The sequence below is a fragment of the Priapulus caudatus genome, unplaced genomic scaffold, assembly GCF_000485595.1.
Source record: "Priapulus caudatus unplaced genomic scaffold, Priapulus_caudatus-5.0.1 Scaffold1035, whole genome shotgun sequence".
Classification (NCBI taxonomy): domain Eukaryota; kingdom Metazoa; phylum Priapulida; class Priapulimorpha; order Priapulimorphida; family Priapulidae; genus Priapulus; species Priapulus caudatus.
The window spans coordinates 12,771-35,632 of record NW_014578096.1 but is presented as its reverse complement, the minus strand read 5'-3'; the positions used below and the strand labels follow the sequence as shown (position 1 = coordinate 35,632).

Below are 22,862 nucleotides of genomic sequence, written 5' to 3'. Positions count from 1 at the left end.
CATTTTTTTACATTAAAAGTAAGAACTAACGGGACTAAATGTAGTAAAACATTGAATATAGCAAAACAGGAAGTATAATGCAGCAATTTAACCATAACAAGTGCCGCAGAGCGACAGCGCTCACCTGACAGCAGGTGTTCTGATGCTAAACTCACTGGCAAACGAATCAAGAGCCAACAAATCAATTTTCGGATTACCCCTCCACATCCCAAATATCGTGACCGTACGTCGAGCCGTTTAGATTTGTGACCAACTGTTGACGCACGGACGGACGGCCGGACGCACGCTCATGCGATTCTACAAGCTGCATCTGACTATGTCAGATGAGCTAAAAAGTGAGCAGAATTACTTATATTTTGTGAAAAAGTTGAAATATTTTTTTTAATTTTTATTATTTACGGTGACGTAATCACTTTAACTTATTATTGAATTACATATATACTATACCTATACATTGTGCTTTGGATGACAACTAATGATTGAATTTTAGTATAATAATTCTAACTTCATCACAAATATTCAGGAGCATCACATTAGTCATCTGGGGCTGATATGACTTTGCCTTGCACTCCTGCCAAAGCCATGATTACTATAACTAAAGCTCTAGCAATACCTGTCAGGTGAGAAGCATACATATATCATACGTTTGGGGTTAAATTGACTACGTCATGAATTTTCTAGGATAAAAAAAAATATAAAAAAAATTGACATTTTTTTACATTAAAAGTAAGAACTACACGGACATTAATAACAAGTATCGTCAAAATTTCCTATACCCGGATAAGATTGTTGCTTTAACTACGTCTAAAAATCTAAAAAAGCCTGACGATTTGATATTAGTTTTTCTTTAACATTAATTGGCTTGCTATGGGCTTATTATGAGTTACTGTAAGTATTAGTTCACATCGAAAATATAGTAAAACTAGACAGAGTGACACTCAAACAGAGATGCATACCGCCCGCTCAGCGACATTACACCATATCCATAATATCGACTCACGAACACCATCGAATACCCGACGATATATATCCAGTAGATCTGACATGTAGACGATGCTTGCTGCCTGCAGCTCCGCTCGTGCTTCGCTGCTCGCTCTCCTTATGTACCACGCATCGCTTGCTGATCGCGCTAAGATACGATCTGCCGCGAACAACTAACTACATCTACAACCGGCACGAACACAGTGTGGTTGTGCACAAGCACAAAACATAAGCTCCTCCAACTCCATTGGCGGAGGTAATTAAAACAGTATAATGCAGCAATTTTAACCATAAAGGTAACAATCTATATTGAATTACTTATATTATTTTTATTACTATGTACGGTGATGTAATCACTTTAAGACATTTCAGACACCTTTGAGATAGCAACCTAGCAGCAACATGAATGATCATGGGCAGTGCAACATTTATTCACTCACTCACTCAAGCACCCATCCAACCACCCATCCACTCACTCACAGACATCGGTGGTATAAATACCACCAACCTTATTTACTTATCTTTTCGTCCACTTCAAGTTTTGTTTACATAAATGGCGCTTGAATGCATTACTACTAGGTCCGTCTATTCTTAAAGATGATTTTTTCGAGGGCCATCATTGGAGCCTCAAATGTAAGAGAGATACAGCAGCAGCCGAGTATGCATCACCGCGATGCCAAGAAAATTGACCACCTGCAAATATAAAAGATTAGCTGGGTAGTGGCAGTCTAAGATGCCTCTAAGTTATCAAGCTTCTTTTTTTCAACAAATTTATGAAAGTTAAAACAAGCCCTGCAATATCACACTATACCCCACTTTTGCTAATCACACTCCATACCATGCTAAATCCTCAGTACATTTCAAGAATATTTTAATACTTTTAACATTCAAACATTTTAAATATTTTTACTTACATACCACTAGGTTGTGTTAAGCTAACAAATGTAGAGATCAATAAGCTTCTTCTTTCAGGGAAAACTACAGTCTATGTTGTGAAAGTCATCCCACTGAATTGTAGCAGTATATGCTTCCCATATATGCACACCAAGCAAGAAACGTCTGAATTTAAAGGCAGGTTAAAGGAATACTTGACTCTATGTTCTAGGGTTATTTTCAGTTGGTTTAGGTTAAAATTACGCTTTACTAATATACGTTTTATGGTCAACTATCTATTAGAAATATTTCAAAAAAATGTTTTACTACCAACGTCCGACAGCTATACCCGTTGCTTAAAAAAAAAAACAACGACGTGGCGCCACTGGTCAGGCACCCACTGGAAAAGTTGCGCAATGAGCAAGCGTTCGGCTGCAGGCTACAGACGCGAAGTGTTTCCTTATTTATAATTTAAGATGCAGAAGATTGCAAATCTCTATAAACAGACATATAATATGTTCAGTTATAATATGGATAAATTTGTCCTATAATGACACGTTCGATTTAAATGGTCATTAGGTTATATAATATAATGCACTTTTATGATTAGCACCTTCTGTCCTGTAACGTCAAAAATGATTTAGCAAATGCGCAACCTTTTCAATGTGGCAGCGCACGTCTGCGGGCATTGTCAGCGCCATAAAGAAGCCTTTCAAATTCAATTGTTTAGACAACATCGAATGCGTAATTATCAGTATTTATAGTATGTGTTATTGTTTATAAATCGACTATCATAATATACTCTCAAATTCTAGAGTAAAGTATTCCTTTAACGTGCAGCTACTTGCCCAGTGCCGTACAGCTGCCAAACATGGACCGATTTAAAAAGAAACGTTGACAATCTTCACAGAAACCTTTGCTGCCAAGAAAATACCAGAATAGCTTACCATCCAAGAATGAGTAAACATCACCAGCTCCCTGCGGCTGTAGAAGTATGCGTAGATTACAATTGGATGTACCAGGTAGGCACAGTAGGAGAGTCTGCTCAGAGGGATGAAGCCCTGCCATGATAGTATCGAGTTGATCACTCCTGTAATACGAAGAAACCAATAGTGTCTAGGAAACGTTGCCTTCCATGGTTAATGTTATGTTTTGGTGAACATTTATGGAATGTGCAATTATTTACATCCACACTAACATCGCAGTTATCACTGATAACAACCACACCCATATGGTAGCCTTTGGCAAGAAACCCTGCAGATTGTGTGAAATAATCTATTTATGAAGCATCTTTACTGGAATTCAGTAGAAGCAATGTTCCACAGCAAATGTGGAAAAGATGCGATTATATTACTCTACAGGACACACACCTGCATGCATGCTAGCATGCGATTTTTACTACACAAGCTTATTTACCAAGTTCAACCTTGTCTTAAAATGCAAAATGGACACTCATGTTACCTCCATATCCATGAATACAGTTGAGAAATGAGGAGTCCCAGACCAACTGACCAGGCGATTTCTACATGTGGCCGAGTAGAAAGCGACTTTCGCTGCCAGCATTGATTGCCGTGTAATAGCCATAAAGACCATACAAGTTGAAAGACAGAAGAAGGCTGCCAGCAGCCAACTTACTACCACCTGCCACTGTAATGAATCAAATTGTACAATGGATGAATCTTGAGTATGAAAGAGCAATTTGAGACAACTGTTTTTGCTAGATTACTCTTAGCTATGAGACTTACAAGAGAAACTTATGCAGACACTTTTCTTAGCTGTATCGAGATAAACTAGTAAATTTTAGCTCGCTTTGCATCGAATAAATAAAATTGTTCAAGTGCGACAAAAAGCAAACCTTTCTCATTCTGAAGTTTGCCCTCAGTCCTGTAGATGGCGTAACCAACTGCCATGCCAACTGCGTAAGCACCGACGCGACACCAGGGTTTAAAGTAGACTTTATCAAACATCTCTAGCACATGTACCATCGCATTTGGATCTCTGAAAAATCAAGCAAGTCATTAACAGCCACATTTATCATAAAAACCATCATTGTTTGTACATAAATCAAACATTTGAATCAAAAACCCAAAAAAGCATATGAAAATTGGTCTCATGTTAAAACCCCTGAATAGCAAGTCTATTCTCTCTCACAGGTATAATTGATAATAATGCAATAACAAACAATATATACATATCTATCAGCAAAACACACTCACTGCATGTCAGCGGGAAAATTTGGGGGAAGGTCATTAACTGCAACGATGGCACTAGTGACCGTGACGTGTAGTGCTATTAGACCGCCAATCAAACTCAGACCAAGATATGCCGACCTGTAACGTTAGAGGAAACAAGAAATGCAAGGTTACACCAATGTATATCAGCATTCAGGTGTTCATTCGACCCGATGAACACTGACGCTCTAGACTAAGTTACACGTCTAGACACTGTTGGTATATTGTTTTCTCACAGCACACTAAATTATAGCATTTATAAAAGTTCAGCAAAGAGCATATAAGCAAAGCAACACTCACTTGTATAGAGCAATCAAAATTATGGGACTTATCGCAAAGAACTGCATGTCGTTTGAGAGATACAGCTCCAGGCCATACACTAAAATGAAAAGAAAAACAAGTGCATAGGTTTTACATTTCAATATTGAATATCGCACTAAAAATATTCCACATATAAATAACATGAATATCATGGCTGATGTATTTAATATAGACACCTTACACAAATTTACAAATCCCACAATTTTAACTTTAATTCATAGCTAGACATTTAAAACATTAGTAATAGTCACCCATGTTACCATCCAACGAGGAGAACAGATGTTGATATACAGTATGTTTTTCCACCAGGAAGATCGGCAATTGTCTTTCTCTATACCATCTGAAGGCCACATAGGCGTCTGCAAAGTACTTGAACAGGCAAACATGAAGCCCCAACACCAACATATAGGGTGAGTCAACCTGTAGCAGCAATGAAAGCACGTATGAATTATGTAAATAATGGTCACTATGCAGCTACACGTATCAATGTAAATGGTACTAGACAAACAAACTAGAGGTAGAAGAATCCCTGTGTAGATATACAGTAAATTATTACAGTAACGTAGGAATATAATACTCTAAAGCCTAAGTATTTTTCCTTACCTCCAAAATCTATGAAGTAAAACATTGGTAGAGAGAGACGGGCATTGATCCTTTTGCCTTCATCTCCTTCAGGAACAAATAGGTGAGCAGCAAACCACTAAAGAAAGGACATTACCACAGTTTTGTACATCTGAGAATACATTCATACAGGCTTGTTCTTACATTTCGACCACTCTATGTGTCTATGCACCTACTATAACCAAATCTCTTTATATGTTACTCACCTCATAACAAAGAAAGAGTCGACTGAAAATGTGGCATTTAAAATTGTCTGGAACCAGAATGACTTTACACTGTTGCAAACGCCAGAGGGTTAGCTGTAAAGCACAAAAATCGAGCCATCAGATATAAAATATTAATACCAGCTAACTCCTCCTATTGTGACGTTGTGTACCTAATTGCAGTTATTTTTCCATTTTCGAAGACAACAGCTATATACTTAGAAGTTTACAAAGAAATTGCGTGAAGTGGAAAACAAGTTTCAAAGTAAAACAGAAATCATTACCTATTAGAGGAAGCGAGAATGCATAAGTGTGACCCAAAATTACCCAGCTAAGGCTGAGAAAGCGTATTCCATGAATGCACGTCAACTGTCCTGCAGTCTTCTTTGTTGACAGCAACTTGCCAAGATTTGTGTAGAGTGAGAAGCATAGTATAATCTTCAGACACATACCTAGCAAATACAAAACAACTGCTGGAAGAAAGAGCCCCAGCTGATAAAACTGACTATATTCAGTGCTAGGCGCAGATTCTTAAGCAGTAAGCTTCTGGAAATCTCTTGGTCTTTTCTTACTGAGCAGGGAAACTCTGTTGCACAATCACACATGGGATAGTAATTATAGGCAGCTGGCACTCAAAGAACGTTGCAGCAAGAGCTGCATGACAATAAAAGAGAGATTACATACTAGTCAAGATAATGATATAATGACCACGAGCCACCATGACAGCCATTTTTCATTTAGGCATAAAGGCATCGAAACTTCGGCACCATCACTCAATGTGGATACACTTACACTGACTTGCCAGGTAGTTCTCTGCAGTTAAACCTGCATCATCTGTCTTACTTAGCAGGGGTTTGTATTCAGTATCCTCCTCATAGGTATTGGCAGAAATCTGTGCTACAATGCGTTTTGCAACTATATGGTGCACAAAGACATCATACAGAGTTCCAACCATCAAGAGCAGCAAGAAGAACCCACACAGGCACCTAGGAGTAATATACAGCCCCCCTAATCTTCACCCAGATCAAGTTTTAGCTGTTAATTAAGACTGCAAATAGTGCACAAAGCCCAATGTAAAATTCTTTAAATTCTGTAAAATTATAATGATTATAGTGGGATTTCTATTTATCTAGAATATTTGTTCATAACATATACATTTAACACATAGCATGGTTTGAAATTAGCACACACACTTGCAAAATGTAATTGCAATGCCTAAATTGCAAATAGAAAATTTTATCCTTTAAATTAATAAATTTGAAAATCCAAATAGATTCTAACTTATCATGAGCAAATGCAAGTTGTTTCAAAAGTTATAATCTAACCCTCATTGGTAAACTCACATGCAAATAATGCCCTGGCATCAAACTCTTGCTCCTCCTTACAGTAGACATGTTTCACATCCAGTGCATTAGGTGGCACCACATACAGTGCTGAAAGAGAAGTATAAAAATAAGTTTGAAAATTATGAGCCAACAACAACTATATGCACTTTATATCTATCAAATAAAACCTTACCTGATAAAGAATGCTGCCTTGACATCTACTCATACACAATCTGTAGACGCAGACACCATACGTTGACTATTGATCCCTCCTTCCTGCTCATACGGCAAGAATCCCTGAAAGAATATTAAATCTAAATGCTGACGGGCATCTGCAGCTATACAATCAAAATTAAACATTAATACATTATAGAAATTTACATACCGCCATACTTAGAAACTTACCAACTGAACTTTCACTTTCGAATGGCGTCAATTGTTAAGCAGTACTTGCATGAAAGCTTTGGAACTCTGAGCGAGAGAGTTATTCCCACTTCCACAGCAATAATGCTCTGCATTCATCGTTACTCTAGCCAATAAATGCTCCCCTGAACAGACCAACAGGTGATTTGCTCTGCATCGGACTGATCGAGAATAAAAGGTAGCTACAGGTAACTAAATATTATTGTTACTGAAAAGTAATAAAGTCTATGAGTAAACATAACAGAAAGATAAGATCCAGGCCTGCGGGCCTTTGCAACATTCAGGCACGTTATACCTCGAAGTCAGACACTATAACAATTAAATGGTGCACCAAGTAAAATAGCAACTGAATTTGTCTACGGTCTGGCTTCCTGTATTCTAAACCGTGGTTTAATCATTGAAAGCTTACGCTGCTTCCTACAAGATTTCTTTTTACACAGATGTATTTTCCACTGAATTCTTGTTTAGTCTAAAATAAGAACAACTATGATGATAGGGACAAATGGCTTACTGTAATTATATATACTAGCATTTATTTTTAACTTCTCCTGTGCTTTCTGTGCAACATATAATGCCATGCCGTTGATATGTGACAGGGGCTGTCTTACAGTGAGGTTGTGCCTACCCAACATCCTCATTGTAATATGAGAGCAAAATTTTTACAGTTGTCATTTGACGAAAACTAACTGTGTCTTTGCCAAAACCTTACGAGTTAGTGAGACAATTCGGACTCAACTCCGAGACCGTTCAGACCAGCTCCTCTTGAAGTGAATAAAGTATTACTTCTGGAATGTTATATAGCGCAAATGTCTACCCTTAATGTTTAATTTATGTAAGGCAGATCACTACGTGTGTTGACCAAATTTTGAAATGTAAGAAGCTGTGAATGCTGAAATAAATGGGCAAGTGTAACTCCACAGGATTTTTTCTGAAAAAAAAAAAATATTATTGCATCCAATTACATTTTGTTATATGATGTCATTCCGAGTGCGATAATCATTTCAACTAATATATGAAATTTTGAAAAATGTGTCTGGGTTTAAAATGTGTTGCTTTATATCATGGCCTCTGATCAGCACATAAAGCAACGCAAATTAAATAATTTACATTATAGATATTACGTAGCATTTAGACACTCAGTTAGCCAAACCTCCCTCGATTGGAGACTGACTGGCTTGCGCGCCTTCTTTGTCAAATATCGACATAAAACAGCTCACAGCATCGAATAATTTGGTCAGAGCAATGTTTGCTCACCGGTACGATACCTTACACCAGTCCAATACACTCTCGCATATTGGTCTGATCGATATTTACTGCGTACCCACGTTACGGACGCATGCTAGTTAACAGCCATCGGGTTGACATAGCTTGGTAATAGCCAGGTATTGTTAGCCTTTAGCCGAATGCACTATAGTGTCACAGCCAGTTTTTTTGCCCTCAGTGTCTTTTTGTCCCATTGGCCTTAGTATTTTGAGAACGGCCATTTTTACGTGTCATTCCGATCCCACGGGAAACATTCACANCAAAAATAATATTTTAGTATAACCCCTGTAGGTACCTTTTAATTTTCTCGATTCAGTCGCCGATGCAAGCAGCAAAAGCCACCTGCTGGTCTGTTGCAGGGAGCATTTTACTTGGCTAGGAGCGTACGATGAATGCAGGAGCATTATTTGCTGTGGAAGGTGGGAATAACTCTCTCGCTCAGCTTCCAAAGTTTCATGGCAAGTACTGCTTGTCAACAATTGGAACGCCATCGAATGTGACATCTTCAGTGGTAAGTTACTAAGTATGCAGCGTATCGTAAATTCTATAATGTATCGTAAATTTTGAATTGTACAAATAGCTGAGTGCCGTCAGCATTTAGATTTAAATATTCTTTCAGGGATTCTTGCCAGGTATGGCACAGGAAGGAGGGATCAATGTCAACTATGGTGTCTGCGTCCCAGACTCGTGTAGTGAGGAAGATGTCAGGCAGCTTCTTTATACAGGTAAGGTTTTATTTGATAGATATAAAGTGTATATTGTTCTGAAAGTAATAAGTCTATGAGTAAACATAACAGGAAAGATAAGATCAGGCCTGGCGGGCCTTTTGCTAAGCAGTTGCAGGCACGTTAATCTCGTAGTCTAGTCACACTATACAATAAATGGTGCACAAGCTAAAATATGCAACTGAATTTGCTACGTGCTGGCTTCTCATGAAACCCGTGGTTTAATCAGGAAAGCTTCCGCTGCTTCCCTACAAGATTTCTTTTTTACACAGATTGATTTTCCACTGAGATTTTCCTTGTTAGTTAAAATAGAGAAAACTATGATGAAGGGACAAATGCTTACTGTAATATATAGTACTAGCAGTTGTTGTTACTCTCCTGTTGCTTTTTTGTGCAACATATATGCAATGCGTTGGTTAACTTGGTTTATGTGACAGGAGCTGTTTTACAGGATGAGGTTGTTGGCCTTACTCCAACATCCTCATGTAGTGATGGAGGACCAACCAATTTTTACAGTTGTCAGTGACTGAAACTAACCGGTGCTTTGCTCAAGCCTTTACGAGTAGTGAGTGACAAGTCGGGACTCAAACCTAGACCGTTCAGCCAGCTCTTATGCAAGTGATATAAGTATTACTCCTGGGAATGTTAGTAGCTGCAAATGCTTACCAGTAATGTTTATTTTTTATTGTAAGCAGATCAGACCAAATTTTGAAATGTAAGAAGCTGGTGAATGCTGAAAATAAATGGGCAAGTGTAACTCCACAGATTTTTTTCTGAAAATATTATTGCAATCCAATACATTTTGGTTATATAATGTTCATTCTGAGGCGATAATCTTTTTCAACTAATTATATTGAAATTTGAAAAATCTGTCTGGGTTTAAAAGTGGTGTTGGCTTAATTCTATCGATGGCCTCTGGATCAGCACATGAAGCTAAACCAAATTAAGTTAATTACATTAGAGATATTATGACCAGCAGTTAGACACTCTCAGTTTAGCCAAACCCCCTCGAGTGAGACTGACTGGGCTTGCGCGCCTTCTTTGTCAATATTGACAATAAACAGCTCACAGCACGTAATATATTGGCAGTGCATGTTGCCCACGTACGTATACCTTACACAGTCCAATACCCTCGCATATTTGGTCTGGATCTGGATAGTTTACTGCGTAGCCCACGGTTACGTGGACGCAGGGCTATAGCTAGCCATGGGGTGTGACCTAGCTTGGGTAAAGCCAGGTAGTTAGCCTTTAGCCGAATGGCACTGAGGGTGGTCACAGCCAGTTTTTTTGCGCCCTCAGTGGTTCTTTTATGTCCCCATTGGCCTTAGTATTACTGGAGACGGGACAGCCATTTTACGTGGTCATCCGATCCACGGGAGATTCACAGTCTCTAATGTTGAGAGCCAGGTTGTTACACCTTGAGAAAATTCACCGCCCCGACCGGGGTTTGAACTCACAGCCTTCAGTGGACAGTGTACAAGGCCTAACAACTGCCGCACTGGGCCACGGAGGCTCTCTTTTGGTATGCTGGAATTTACATGTACTCGCAGTAAATGACTTTAAATTCTTAATTAGAGAGACCGAAGTTACTACTTACACTGGAAAGCCCAGAGCTGCTTTTCAAGCATGGCATCGAGTATGGTTAATGTGTGATTCATGCAGACCGCTGATACGTTATATGTCGGTTCTGCTGGAGTAATGGTGCTTCCATTAATGACTGTAATATCAACTTCTTCTAATTGTTCTGTTGCTGTAGTTGAAATGATTTTGTAGACCTTTGACAGATTTGGTACTAACGCTGAGAGTGACACATCTTGCAGTTGCTGTGTACTCAATGAACCTTGTTTGCTATTCCAAAGCGTCGATAAAATCTGTTCTTGATATGATGGTGCAATGCAAACTACGCCATTGAAAGAAATACAGACAATCGCCAGCAGCAAAGCATAAGATTTCCTAAATATAGGCAACATATCAAAGGTTTTCAGCCTTCTTCCTTGAAGTTGAATGATGACTGATTATAGAACTTGCACAGAATCTGAGGTTTTGTCTTGTGACTTTCGGCTGCTTCCGCCGGTTCGCGCGACCGCCTCGCTGTACTGCAAGATCGGATTCTCTATAGTTATTGCTGGGCAGTACGTACGCTGACACTTGTGCCCACAGACTATGGTACGCCACACCGCCCCACCACGGCCGTTTCAGGCGTGCAGTACATACTTAAGAAAACTGCATAATATATAGCTTTCTGAGAGGGAGAAAGAGAGGGAGGGGTGGGAGACTGAGGATAGGCGGCAGGAAAGATAGCTGAGGGGCTTTAGAAAAAGAAGGAGGCTGAACGAGGGACAAGAGAGGCAAGGAGAATGACGGGGGATGAAGTAGAAGTTTTGCACCCTACATGCTAGAGCGCTCTCCTAATTATAAACACAGGTCTACTGATAACAATTTATTACATAAACCTATGCTGAGATACCCCCTGACCATATTAAATGCATATTCGTCACAAAATATAACTCGTTCAGTAAGATATTGCGCATGCGCTAACACTAACGTAGCCAGATTGTGTAGGCATGGTATATGGAACGGGCAGCTTACATGCAAGGTCTTTTTCTTATTTCTTAAGAGAGGTTTACTGATGGAATGTTATCATATAAATCTATGCTAGAATACCTATTCTCCATTTTAAATGCATAATTTTAGCAAAATAGTATTCTCGGGAGATATTGCGCATGTGCGAGCACCGTTTCAGGCGTGCAGTACGGACTGAAGAAAACTGCATAATATAGGTTGCTGACAGATAGAGGGGTGGGAGATTGAGGAAAGGCGGCAGGGGAAATAGCTGAGGGGCGGTAGAAGAAGGAGGTTGGGCGAGTTACAATGGAGGCAAAGGGAAGGACGGGAGGGGATGAAGTAGGGATGAAGTTTTGCGCACTACAGCTAGGCTTGGGCGCTCTCCTAATTATAAACGCAGGTCTACTGATAACAATTTATGACATAAATCTATGCTGAGATACCCCCTGACCATATTGAATGCATATTCATCACAAAATATAACTTACGAACTTTACTCATTACAAACGCACACGCGCGCGGGTGTGAGCGGCGCACGCACGAACACACGCACGCACACACGCAATCACGAAGACTGCTGCCTAGAATGCCCTAGATCACCGCAAGCGAGAGAGAGCTTGCCTGATCTCGGCTGTGCTGTCACGATATATATCCCACTGGATGGAAAGATGAAATATGTATAGACGTATATAATTTTATAGAAAGATAGATAGATATCTGATGAATTGTGTCATGGTAACTGGAAAGACTTTCGCATGGAATCGTGGTGGTTCAATCGGCGGCACACAGATCACCTGCATGAGCTAAACGGTCAGCTACTGTTCCGTTCATCTCTCTCTATTAACGGACCGCTTGCGACGTAAACTGATAGTCCAGCATAAATGTCGGCCCAGACGAGAATCGATAGAGCGACGATTGAACTATCGTTCACCCCCCGGTCACGAATTAACGAACCAGCCAATCGATCATCGTCGGTCGTTCGTATTAAATAAACACTAGCTATTACCCGTCCTCCAGACGGGTTTGAGTGGGGTCTGTTTAGAGGATGGCGGTTTAACCATTTATCTCTCACTTATATTTGAGGATGTATTTACAGTAAACGAAAAATACTGATATTTAGACTCGAGTCATATACCAATATTTGTTTAAAAAAAAATGTATCTAAATATATATAAAATCTGAAATTTTACCTTAAAATAACATGCAATTTTTCAAAAAAGGGAAATGGGGTGATTTCATAGTACAATTTCACTTATTTAGATATTTTTGAAAATATCATTCTGGTTCATCAGAAGCATCAATAATAAGTCAAATTCGTAGGTTCTTAGGTTCTTCAATTCTTAGGTTCTTAGGTTAAATTCTTAGGTTTGGATACGCGGACGTTTCTCGCCGTAAACTGTTCAAGATCTCTCGAGCAATTCGGCTTGATTTCATCGCGTAGCAGCGGTTGTGTGATCTCGACACGTAACCACCCTAACGCTGTGCAAGCAAAGCGTATTTCTAACTGTATGTATCAAGCTGATGTAGTTTTTCTACCACTATACACGTGGGCGTACATTCAATTCTAACTACGTGCGTACGTGTACGTATATATACGAATACATTTTCTATCTCTATGCATACTAACTAAATGATTTTAACCATACGTTTTAGAAAAAACGCGTTTACTCTACGAAGTTTCTCTTAAAAATGTAACCTTACAGCGTTACAGATTTTACGCAAGAAAAACCTTTCCAGTGCCGTAGGGGGCCGTACAAGCTGAGCAAATTTCTAGGTGGGGGGGGGCAATTTTCATGACTCAACTGTGTAATGATGAGCGACGGGCGCAGCTCTTGATCGACGTCTATAGTGTGGTAGGGGTGCGGGGTCTGAGACAAGGCTTTCACGGATAAGTGACCAAGAAATCACGTTAGGGTTATTTACGACTAAATTAGCTGAGCTTATTATTTAATTGTGCTCCAAAATCTAGGGGGCGACCTAAGTAAGAAGCTGGGCGGGTGCTGAAAGTGAAAGGGTGAGGAGCGAAAGATAGTGAGGAGGAGGAAGAGCATTAGCATTCAGCATTACCGCGTATGGTGAGATAGAGAGAGAGAGAGAGAGAGAGAGAGAGAGAGAGAGAGAGAGAGAGAGAGAGAGAGAAAGCGAAAGAGTTGAACAGAGAGGGATAGAGAGAAGAAAGAAGGTCACGTGGAAAAATTGCTAGGTAGCAAGGGCTACAATATGTGGGATAATTGGCGAGTAATGGAGATACTACTATTACGTCCGTAAACAATGTAAATGCTTCTACAATAATTAATCTAGCCTTGATCGTAGTTATCGTGTCACGCACGTCAGAAACGTGCACGAGAATAGATACAATATTATGATATTTGTTAATGGATTTCGAAAGTCGATTCGAAGCAAAATATCAACCGTAATAAAATTGATACAGGTAATCGGAGGCCGTACACTTCTCCTCACATTTCTCATTGCAGAGCTCTGCTAAGCCTGTGGCCTAGCTTGCTGCATCCTGGAACATTCCCATCGTATCCTGGGTGGGACCAGGGGTTTGGCGACAAAGTCATGCACAGCACCATGACGAGAACCCTAGGCCCGTTCAGAAAGCTCGGCCAGTTCCTTCTCGACGTATTCGAATTCTACGGCTGGGAAATAGTCGGTGTTTTCTCTTCTAACTGGCTGCTGTGTGTAGGACAATGCTTCGCGAGCTATCAAGCTTGGTATGATCGTGTGTTAGAGATGCTGCTTCACGTACATAAAGGCAAATATGTACACAGAAGCAAGCACACACGCAACAGAACTTTAGATATTAATACCTCTACCCATTATCCTTATTCGGCACGTCTTTTAATTCGAAATGTTAATGCTAATGCTTCTATTAGAATTGACAATGCCTATAGGCGATCAAACTGAACATTGTGTAATCTTCTGTTCCTCAGCTGTCATGGCTGTAAATACTACATCATAAATTTGTGAGATGTTTGTTATATTACTCGCGTATGTTGATGCTTGAATGCGCAGGAATTGCCTATTGCTGAGCGAATTTCTACACAAATACAGCTACGTCGTATACATCTGTGTGGAGGATTACACAAATCATCCATCTTCCTAATGTTAGACTATTTTGTGGAGATCGGGAAGTTGGCAGTAGTTAGTAGGCAGTAACGCGGGTAGAATGTATGCACTGAGTAGTATAAGGTCGGTGTGTAAACTCACTTTCATTCACACGCTTAAGGGTAGCATGATGACCTACGATTAACCGTGATAACGCGGCGAAATATCACATGTAATTACACCCCCAGTAATCAGTACAAGGGACAATGGTGAGGGATAGTCAAAGCCACCATTGTCCGGGCGAGTTGATAGACAAGCACGCACTGATGATTCTCACGGCACTTCTCTTTTTAAATTACTAGCAACGATTTAGCAGCGAGTAAAGACTAGAGGTGACAATTACGCGCATAGTAATGATAGTGCCATAGTTTTGAGATGTATCTCATCTCGACAAGGCCAAACCAGGCAAGGCCGTACAGCAAAATTACCTAATAACCAGTTGGTTGTTTGAAAGCTCCCAATGGCACAGTTTTGTTTTGTTTGGATTTTATATATTACCGTACGACACAGAAGTATATGTTGTCTGTATTAAAAGTTTAAAACAATGTAGTGTTTCCTCGTTCGCGGCTGGAAAAATTAGGTCAGCAAAGAATACGCAAAGCTGCTATGAGCGAAAGTATACTCACCGAAATGAGTCGAATTTATATGACTTACGTATATGATTTTCAATAGTGACAGAAGCAACACTTGTTTGTAAGTGAATTTGTCTTCATAAGAATGGGATTATTGTTCTCGCTAAACTATTTTCGCTGCACGCATCCGTCCGCCCACTCGTCTTTACGTGAACAACCAGAATGCACCTGATAATCACAGAAGGATTGAGATCAGGATACACATAGAGAGACACCCGGCAATTGTTAAGATCGCGGAATAAGAAATTGGGTCATGGAAGTTGCGAGCGATTTAAAAGGGAGAGAGTCGGATGCATGGATCACTCATCTTCTAGCATCTGCAGCTTCAGCCACAGGTAAGAATAGTTTGTCACATCGTGTAGTAGTAGTAGCAGTAGCTGTAGTAGTATCTAATCAAGAGTGGATAATAGAGACTATCTCTATTATCCATATGAGATCTATCTCATAGAGATCTATAGAGATCACCATAGAGATCACCATAGAGATCTATCTCTATTATCCACTCTTGATCTAATGTAAATACCAGAGTGTGAGCTTGCGCTCAGCACGTCGTTCTATTACTAGTATCGTGTAGAATGCTTGCATGATATTAGTTGAGTGACTACACGACTGTTCTGAACATGTCTTCACTTTTGTCGTTGCAGTAGCTTTTTAAATTTTAGAGCCGCAAAGCAGCAACCTGATGTTACGATATATGTTATGGACATTTTTCACTTTTCAGAACGACCCAACCCACAAAAAAACCAAAATGAAGACCTACGTTGCAGTTCTCCTTGTTGTCGTGGCCGTAAGTTAAACATCTACTACAAATTTCACGTTCNCTGATTATAGAACTTGCACAGAATCTAAGGTTGTGTCTTGTGATTTCCGCCGGTTCGCGCTACCGCCTCGTTGCAAGATCGGATGCTCTATAGTTATTGCTGGGCAGTACGTACCATAGAAATCGCAGCCGGTTATTGGGCTGCGATTTCTATGGTAGGTACGCCCACACTTGCGCCCACAGACTAACGGATCCGTTAGTCTGTGGTACGCCACACCGCCCCACCACGGCACTGATCTCTATAATATAATCGATTATATTATAGAGATCAGTGCACCACGGCCGTTTCAGGCGTGTAGTACATACTTATTAAGAAAACTGCATAATATATAGATTCCTGAGAGGGAGAAAGAGAGGGAGGGATGGGAGACTGAGGAAAGGCGGCAGGGGAGATAGCTGAGGGGCTTTAGAAAAAGAAGGAGGCTGAACGAGGGACAAGAGAGGCAAGGGGAATGACGGGGGATGAAGTAGAAGTTTTGCACCCTACATGCTAGAGCGCTCTCCTAATTATAAACACAGGTCTACCTTTAACAATTTATTACATAAACCTATGCTGAGATACCCCCTGACCATATTAAATGCATATTCGTCACAAAATATAACTCGTCCAGTGAGATATTGCGCATGCGCTAACACACTAACGTAGCCAGATTGTATACTGACAGATATATGGAACGGGCAGCTTACATGCAAGGTCTTCTTCTTATTTCTTAAGAGAGGTTTACTGATGGAATGTTGTTATATAAATCTATGCTAGAATACCTATTCTCCATTTTAAATGCATCATTTGAGCAAAATAGTATTCTTCTCGGGAGATATTGCGCATGTGCGAGCACCGTTTTCAGGCGTGCAGTACGGACTGAAGAAAACTGCATAATATAGGTTGCTGACAGATAGAGGGGTGGGAGATTGAAGAAAAGCGGCAGGGGAGATAGCTGAGGGGCGGTAGAAGGACGGGAGGGAATGAAGTAGGAATGAAGTTTTGCGCACTACAGGCTTGGGCGCTCTCCTAATTATAAACGCAGGTCTACTGATAATAATTTATTACATAAATCTATGCTGAGATACCCGGCCCCTGACCATATTGAATGCATATTCATCACAAAATATAACTTACGAACTTTACTCATTACAAACGCACACGCGCGCGGGTGTGAGCGGCGCACGCACGAACACACGCACACACGCACGCACACACGCAATCACGAAGACTGCTGCCTAGATAACCGCAAGCGAGAAAGTGCTTGCCTGATCTCGGCTGTGCTGTCACGATATATATATATATATATATATATCCCGCTGGATGGAAAGATGGAATATGTATAGACGTATATAATTTTATAGAAAGATAGATAGATATATGAGGAATTGTGTCATTGTAACTGGAAAGACTTTCGCATGGAATCGTGGTACGGGGCGCCATGCAGGACAGGGCTCAATTCTGTCGAACCGGTTCCGCAAAACTCAATTTTGTAAACACAAAACTCAATTCTGTCGATGCGTCGACGGCAGCTGGAGGAAAGCAGGTGTGGTAGCGCAATGAGTATTGCAATGCCATCCAGCAATACCACATTGAGGTTGGCAATATCATCCAGCAGCACCGCATAGAGGATTGCAATACCGTCCAGCAGTACCACATAGAGGATTGCACTAACGCACAGCAGTACCACATAGAGGATTGCACTAACGCACAGCAGCGCGATGCAACGCGAAAGTCATATCATGCCCAGATGAACGTAATGGTTGAATGCTCACTGACGATTTGTGATTGACAGGTTTAAGAATTATTTACTAAATTCAATCCATTAGTCGTCATCCAAAGCACAATGATATTAGATAGGATATATATGTAATTATCATAGCAGTACCGAAGTAGTGACGTCACGTGTAGGCAAAGACAAAACGGCACGCAGCGGATGGTGCTACACAAGGCGCAACGGCGCTGGCCATGAAGGGTTACTGCGGTGAAAAATGTTGTGCGGTCAAGTAAAGACACCGAAGGGTGTGTCGGACTGCAGGACCGCGGGTAAAGCACTGGGGGAGAGGGTAGCAAGATGCGAATCTTACAATATTAAGAAGTTGTAAAAAAATTAAATTTTTTTCTTATTAAATTTTTTGATTTGTTAATTATTTTTGATTTTTTTTGTTGCTTTTCACGTTCCCCTTTGAAATCGTATAAAAAACTTCGCAGATCAATGGAACTCTCGAGGGGAATGATGGTACAAGCGAGAAGGTACAACACGACACGCTAGTTAATGTTACCAGAGCATATGATTGTGATAGAACAGCGAGGCTCGTTGTCATGGGCCACCGGTGAACGTACGATCACTTCTACTCTATTAGTACGTTAATATAATAATTAAGGAGGAAGTAGACTAGGATTTCTGCAGTACAACTGTACTTGCGGTGATATAAACAAATCGTCTATACCACACGTGATTTGTACCAGAGTACCTATTTAAGTATTTGATAAATAATTACACATCAACACTACAGAAATTTGAACGGCGCCAATGACACCGCGACCGTGCTGCACGCCCGCGAAAAGTTGCGTATGGACTTATTTGACGTTACAGACCGAGAGCTAATACACAAAACGTGCAATGATATATATACCTAAATGCTAGTATTAACCGAGACACGATTTCATTTCGTTAGGAGGCAAATTTACCATATTATAACTGGAAACTATATGTCGTTTGATAAGATATCTTTACGTATCACAATCTTGTTGCCTTTAAGAGATGAATAAATGGATCAAGAAACACCTCGTCTACGATAGCCCTTGGCTGAAAAGTGGTTCTGCGCAACTATAGCAGATCTGAGCTTTGAGTGCCACGGTGTGTATCAACTGTAGTCGGTTAGTTTTAAAACAGTTATTCTAATATATTTCTAATGGTGAATGAACCGAGTGAAACTTCTATGGTAGAGCGTAAGATTGTACCTAAATTAACTGAAACATAACCCTAGAACCTAAAGTAAAACAATCCCTTTAAATATACGTTAGGCGTGTATGGGTGAGATTTTTTAACTTGTGTAATTTGAATAGATTTATAATATGACATCATTAATGGTGCAATGCTTAATCCTTCATTATTTCACGCCTTGTGTGATGATTTCAAGTAAATAATTTGAAAGTTGTAACAACAGACGAATTCAGCGACAAGGCAGATTTGATTACTACTTGATTTACTTATTCCAGTTAGCAGTCCAATACGAATCCTCATAATCTTAACGTATCATAATCTTTGAAGTATCGGTAAGTAGTCAGCCAATCATTTCTCTTATCAATGTCAAGTGCAACTATGGAATCTTGGCTGCAGGTAAACCCATTCTTGTGTTTATAGTAAATATACTTTAAACAATTATTGTATTTACTATTTGTGTTTGTAACTGCTTTTTAATTAATCACGTTCATGATCTGATTGTTTGATATGACTGCGATCAATCTGAGATACATTTCGGGCGTGCAAACACTATTGGAAAGATACTTATATACTACAGAGAATGGATTCAGTATGCACAAAACCACCTATGTATACAGATTAGCGTAATTAAACACATAATAATTGTGATACCGTTGTCGAAAATCTTTTCGTAAACTGTAATAAATCCTAAACATATATATATTTTTTGTTTTCCCTGAGCCTAAGGGCTAGTCTTCTTATACTATAGATTATATTCTACTTATGTGCCAAGAGAGTTTAAATCATTGCATTTCATTGTGATTGCGTATGAAACTAATAAAAATATTATCGCGGTACAAATACATATTCCCTATGTTACAATGCACTTAGCGATTTAAGGGCGGGGCACAGACGCACGTGCCGCCCCCCCCACATTTTGGGTGCCCCACCATTTAAGTATCCAATAATTACAAAACTGTCGTAATTGTGCATCACAAAATTCTTAGCATGTAACGTTGAAGTGATGCGTTTCCCATGGCCTGTTCCTCTGACTGATTTTGCTGTTCAGCTGAAGGACAACTTTCCCTAGACCGCAATTGCTCTGAGAATTCTCTTTCATTGATGGTCTCGAATTGTAGCGGTGAAAGCTCATTTTTAAAACTCAAAGTGATTAAAATCACATGAGAAACACGATTGAGCCAACAGAGACCTGTAAAACCTCAGTATTCTCGCCTTATCGAAAGTGACTTTTAAAGTTGTTGAAACACGATGAAATACTCTCTGAATTTGCAAGCATGAAAGCTGCACAGCGAAAAATACAGACTATAGACGCCCCCACAATTGCGTGCTCGGGCCCCCACACGCTTAGTCGGCCCTGGTTTACATGGTATAATATGCATCACAAGCGTAATTTATGATCCATCCAAGGTATGACATCATCCATATTAAATGACGCGCAGCGCGTGTTTTAAAACTGTTCACTGATCTAAACTTGCTGCTACTATATTCCATTCCTCTATGCGGCGTTAGTGGGCATCCTCGATGTGTAATTGCTGGGCGGCATTGCAATCTTTCTATGTGTATTGCTGGACGCCTATTTGCATCCTCTATGGATTACTGCTGCCGACGCATTGCCAATCCTTCTATTGCGGTACAGCTGTGCTTAGTGCATTCTCTATGTGGTATTGGCGACCGTATTGCCAATCTCTATGCGGTACTGCTGTGTGTTAGTGCAACTCTATGCTGATACTGCTGTGCGTTAGTGCAATCCTGCGATGCGGCTACGGGCTGTGCGTTAGTGCAATCCTCTATGCGCGTATTGTGGACGATATTGCAATCCGCTTGCCGTATTGTCTGTGCGTTAGTGCAATCCTCCTATGCGCGTATTGTTGGAACGATATTGCAATCGCTGTGGTATTGCTGTGCGTTAGCTCCATCCTCGAATGTGGTTATGCTGACGCAATTGCAATCCTCTGTGGTATTGCCTGTGNGGCCTCCCTACTCCCGCTTCCTTCCCATCCCGCTCCCTGCCCCCTTTTCTCCCGTCTCCCGCCCCTCCTCTCCCGTCTCCCGTCCCCCCTTCTCCCGTACCCCCGCCCCCTGTACCCCCTCGATGGTCGCCATCCGCACCATTCCCCTCCAGGTGTAGCCCTTCTTCTTGAGTTCCGCCTCCGATTCTCGCCTCCAGGTTACTTTAGGCCTTCCTACCCGACGTCTTCCTTGCGAGTTCCAGCTCAACAGGGTTCCTCCTCCTTCCCTTGCGGCCTTGAAAGGAAATGGGAAAATATATACTAATGTACATACAAACACACACACGCACACGTGCACATACACACACGCGCGCACACACGCCATAAAATGCCCTTTGATCGAGAGAGTCTAATAGACTCCGTACCTAGAAAAAGAGGGCGTGTGCAATAAAATTAGGTGTTAGGATGCTAGCTGTGGAAAGGAATCGGCTTAAGTTGAGCCTATAGAATAGGAGATAAACTGGATTGTCACACAGCGCTATTACATAGACGGGATATTAACTTTCGCATGTCTATACATATGTATATAATACATGTCACTCTCACGCATATGTCTCTATACCTATATATATATACATATATATATATATACACAAATATATATTATATTATATTATATATAATGTGAAATGTACACAGACACATATATTATATACTTATGTATATAGAAATGCGAAAGTTAGTTGCCCGTCTGTGTGATGGCGCTCTGACCAAGGCACGATACCTACTAATTGATAGAATGATAAATTAGGTCAAGATTAGGCCCTACGAAGGGCTGCTATAGCGAAAGTATTACTCACCGAAATTGAGTCTAGTTTTTAGTGACAGAAGCAAACACGTGTTTGTTTGTTAATTTTCTTTTATAAGAATGGGATTATTGTTCCCTCTATACTATTTTCGCTGCACTGACGCATCCATCCGCCCACGTGCGCCAACTTGATAATCAGTGTTGATATGTGGTATAGCAGAGGAGAAGAGAGAGAGACGAGACGAGAGCGAGAGCGCGAGATAGAGAGCAGAGAGAGACGAGAGAGAGAAGAGGAGAGAGAGAGAGAGAGAGACACGGCGCGGTTGAAAGCGCGGAATAAGAAATTGGGTCATGGAAGTTGCGAGCGCTTTAAAAGAGAGAGAGAGTCGGATGCATGGATCACTCATCTTCTAGGATCTGCAGCCTCAGCCTCGGGTAAGAATAGTTAGTCACATCGTGTAGTAGTAGTAGCAGTAGCTGTAGTAGTATCTAATGTAAATACCAGAGTGTGAGCTTGCGCTCAGCACGTCGTTCTATTGCTAGTATCGTGTAGAATGCTTGCATGATATTAATTGACTGACTACACGACTGTTCAGCATATGTCGTCACTTTTGTCGTTGCAGTCGCTTTTTAAATTTTAGAGCTATAAAGGAACAACCTGATCATGTTACGATATATGCTATGGACATTTTTCACTTTTCAGAACGACCCAACCCACAAAAAACTCAGCCAAAATGAAAGACCTACGTTGCAGTTCTCCTTTGTTGTCGTGGCCGTAAGTTAAACATCTACTACAAATTTCACGTTCTTTCTATTTTTACATAGAATATTATATAATATTCTGGAATGTTTTGGCGTGCACTTACTATATTGTTCATTCTCTGTATTCAACTGGTGAGAAATGAGAGAGAAGCGATCACGTACCAGAGAACATTGTAAATAAAACCAATGCCGTCCACGTGATACATAACGCGTAAGCATGCACTGTTTGTTATACAGATGCTCGGCCTAGCTGCTGCCGCTGGCGGCTACGGAGGATACGGCGGATACGGGGGATACGGCGGATACAGGGGTGGATACGGGG

At 40.5% G+C, this 22,862-nt stretch overlaps 3 long non-coding RNA genes across 3 annotated transcripts; 1 reads left to right on the top strand and 2 right to left on the bottom strand.

The window, feature by feature from the left end:
* Nucleotides 1–1,321: 1,321 nt before the first annotated feature.
* LOC106815069 lies at nt 1,322–4,461 on the bottom strand. Its single transcript, XR_001394697.1, has 6 exons — nt 4,386–4,461; nt 4,071–4,184; nt 3,710–3,852; nt 3,316–3,501; nt 2,802–2,944; nt 1,322–1,674 (listed from the first exon to the last, which is right to left on the bottom strand). It is a non-coding gene; the product is annotated as an uncharacterized LOC106815069 (long non-coding RNA).
* A 200-nt stretch (nt 4,462–4,661) lies between these two features.
* Nucleotides 4,662–6,805, bottom strand: LOC106815070. Its single transcript, XR_001394698.1, has 7 exons — nt 6,749–6,805; nt 6,574–6,663; nt 6,023–6,216; nt 5,515–5,682; nt 5,234–5,326; nt 5,010–5,106; nt 4,662–4,826 (listed from the first exon to the last, which is right to left on the bottom strand). It is a non-coding gene; the product is annotated as an uncharacterized LOC106815070 (long non-coding RNA).
* A 5,115-nt stretch (nt 6,806–11,920) lies between these two features.
* On the top strand, nt 11,921–22,862 carry LOC106815065. The gene is made up of 4 exons (XR_001394694.1): nt 11,921–11,931; nt 15,559–15,609; nt 15,996–16,061; nt 22,778–22,862. It is a non-coding gene; the product is annotated as an uncharacterized LOC106815065 (long non-coding RNA).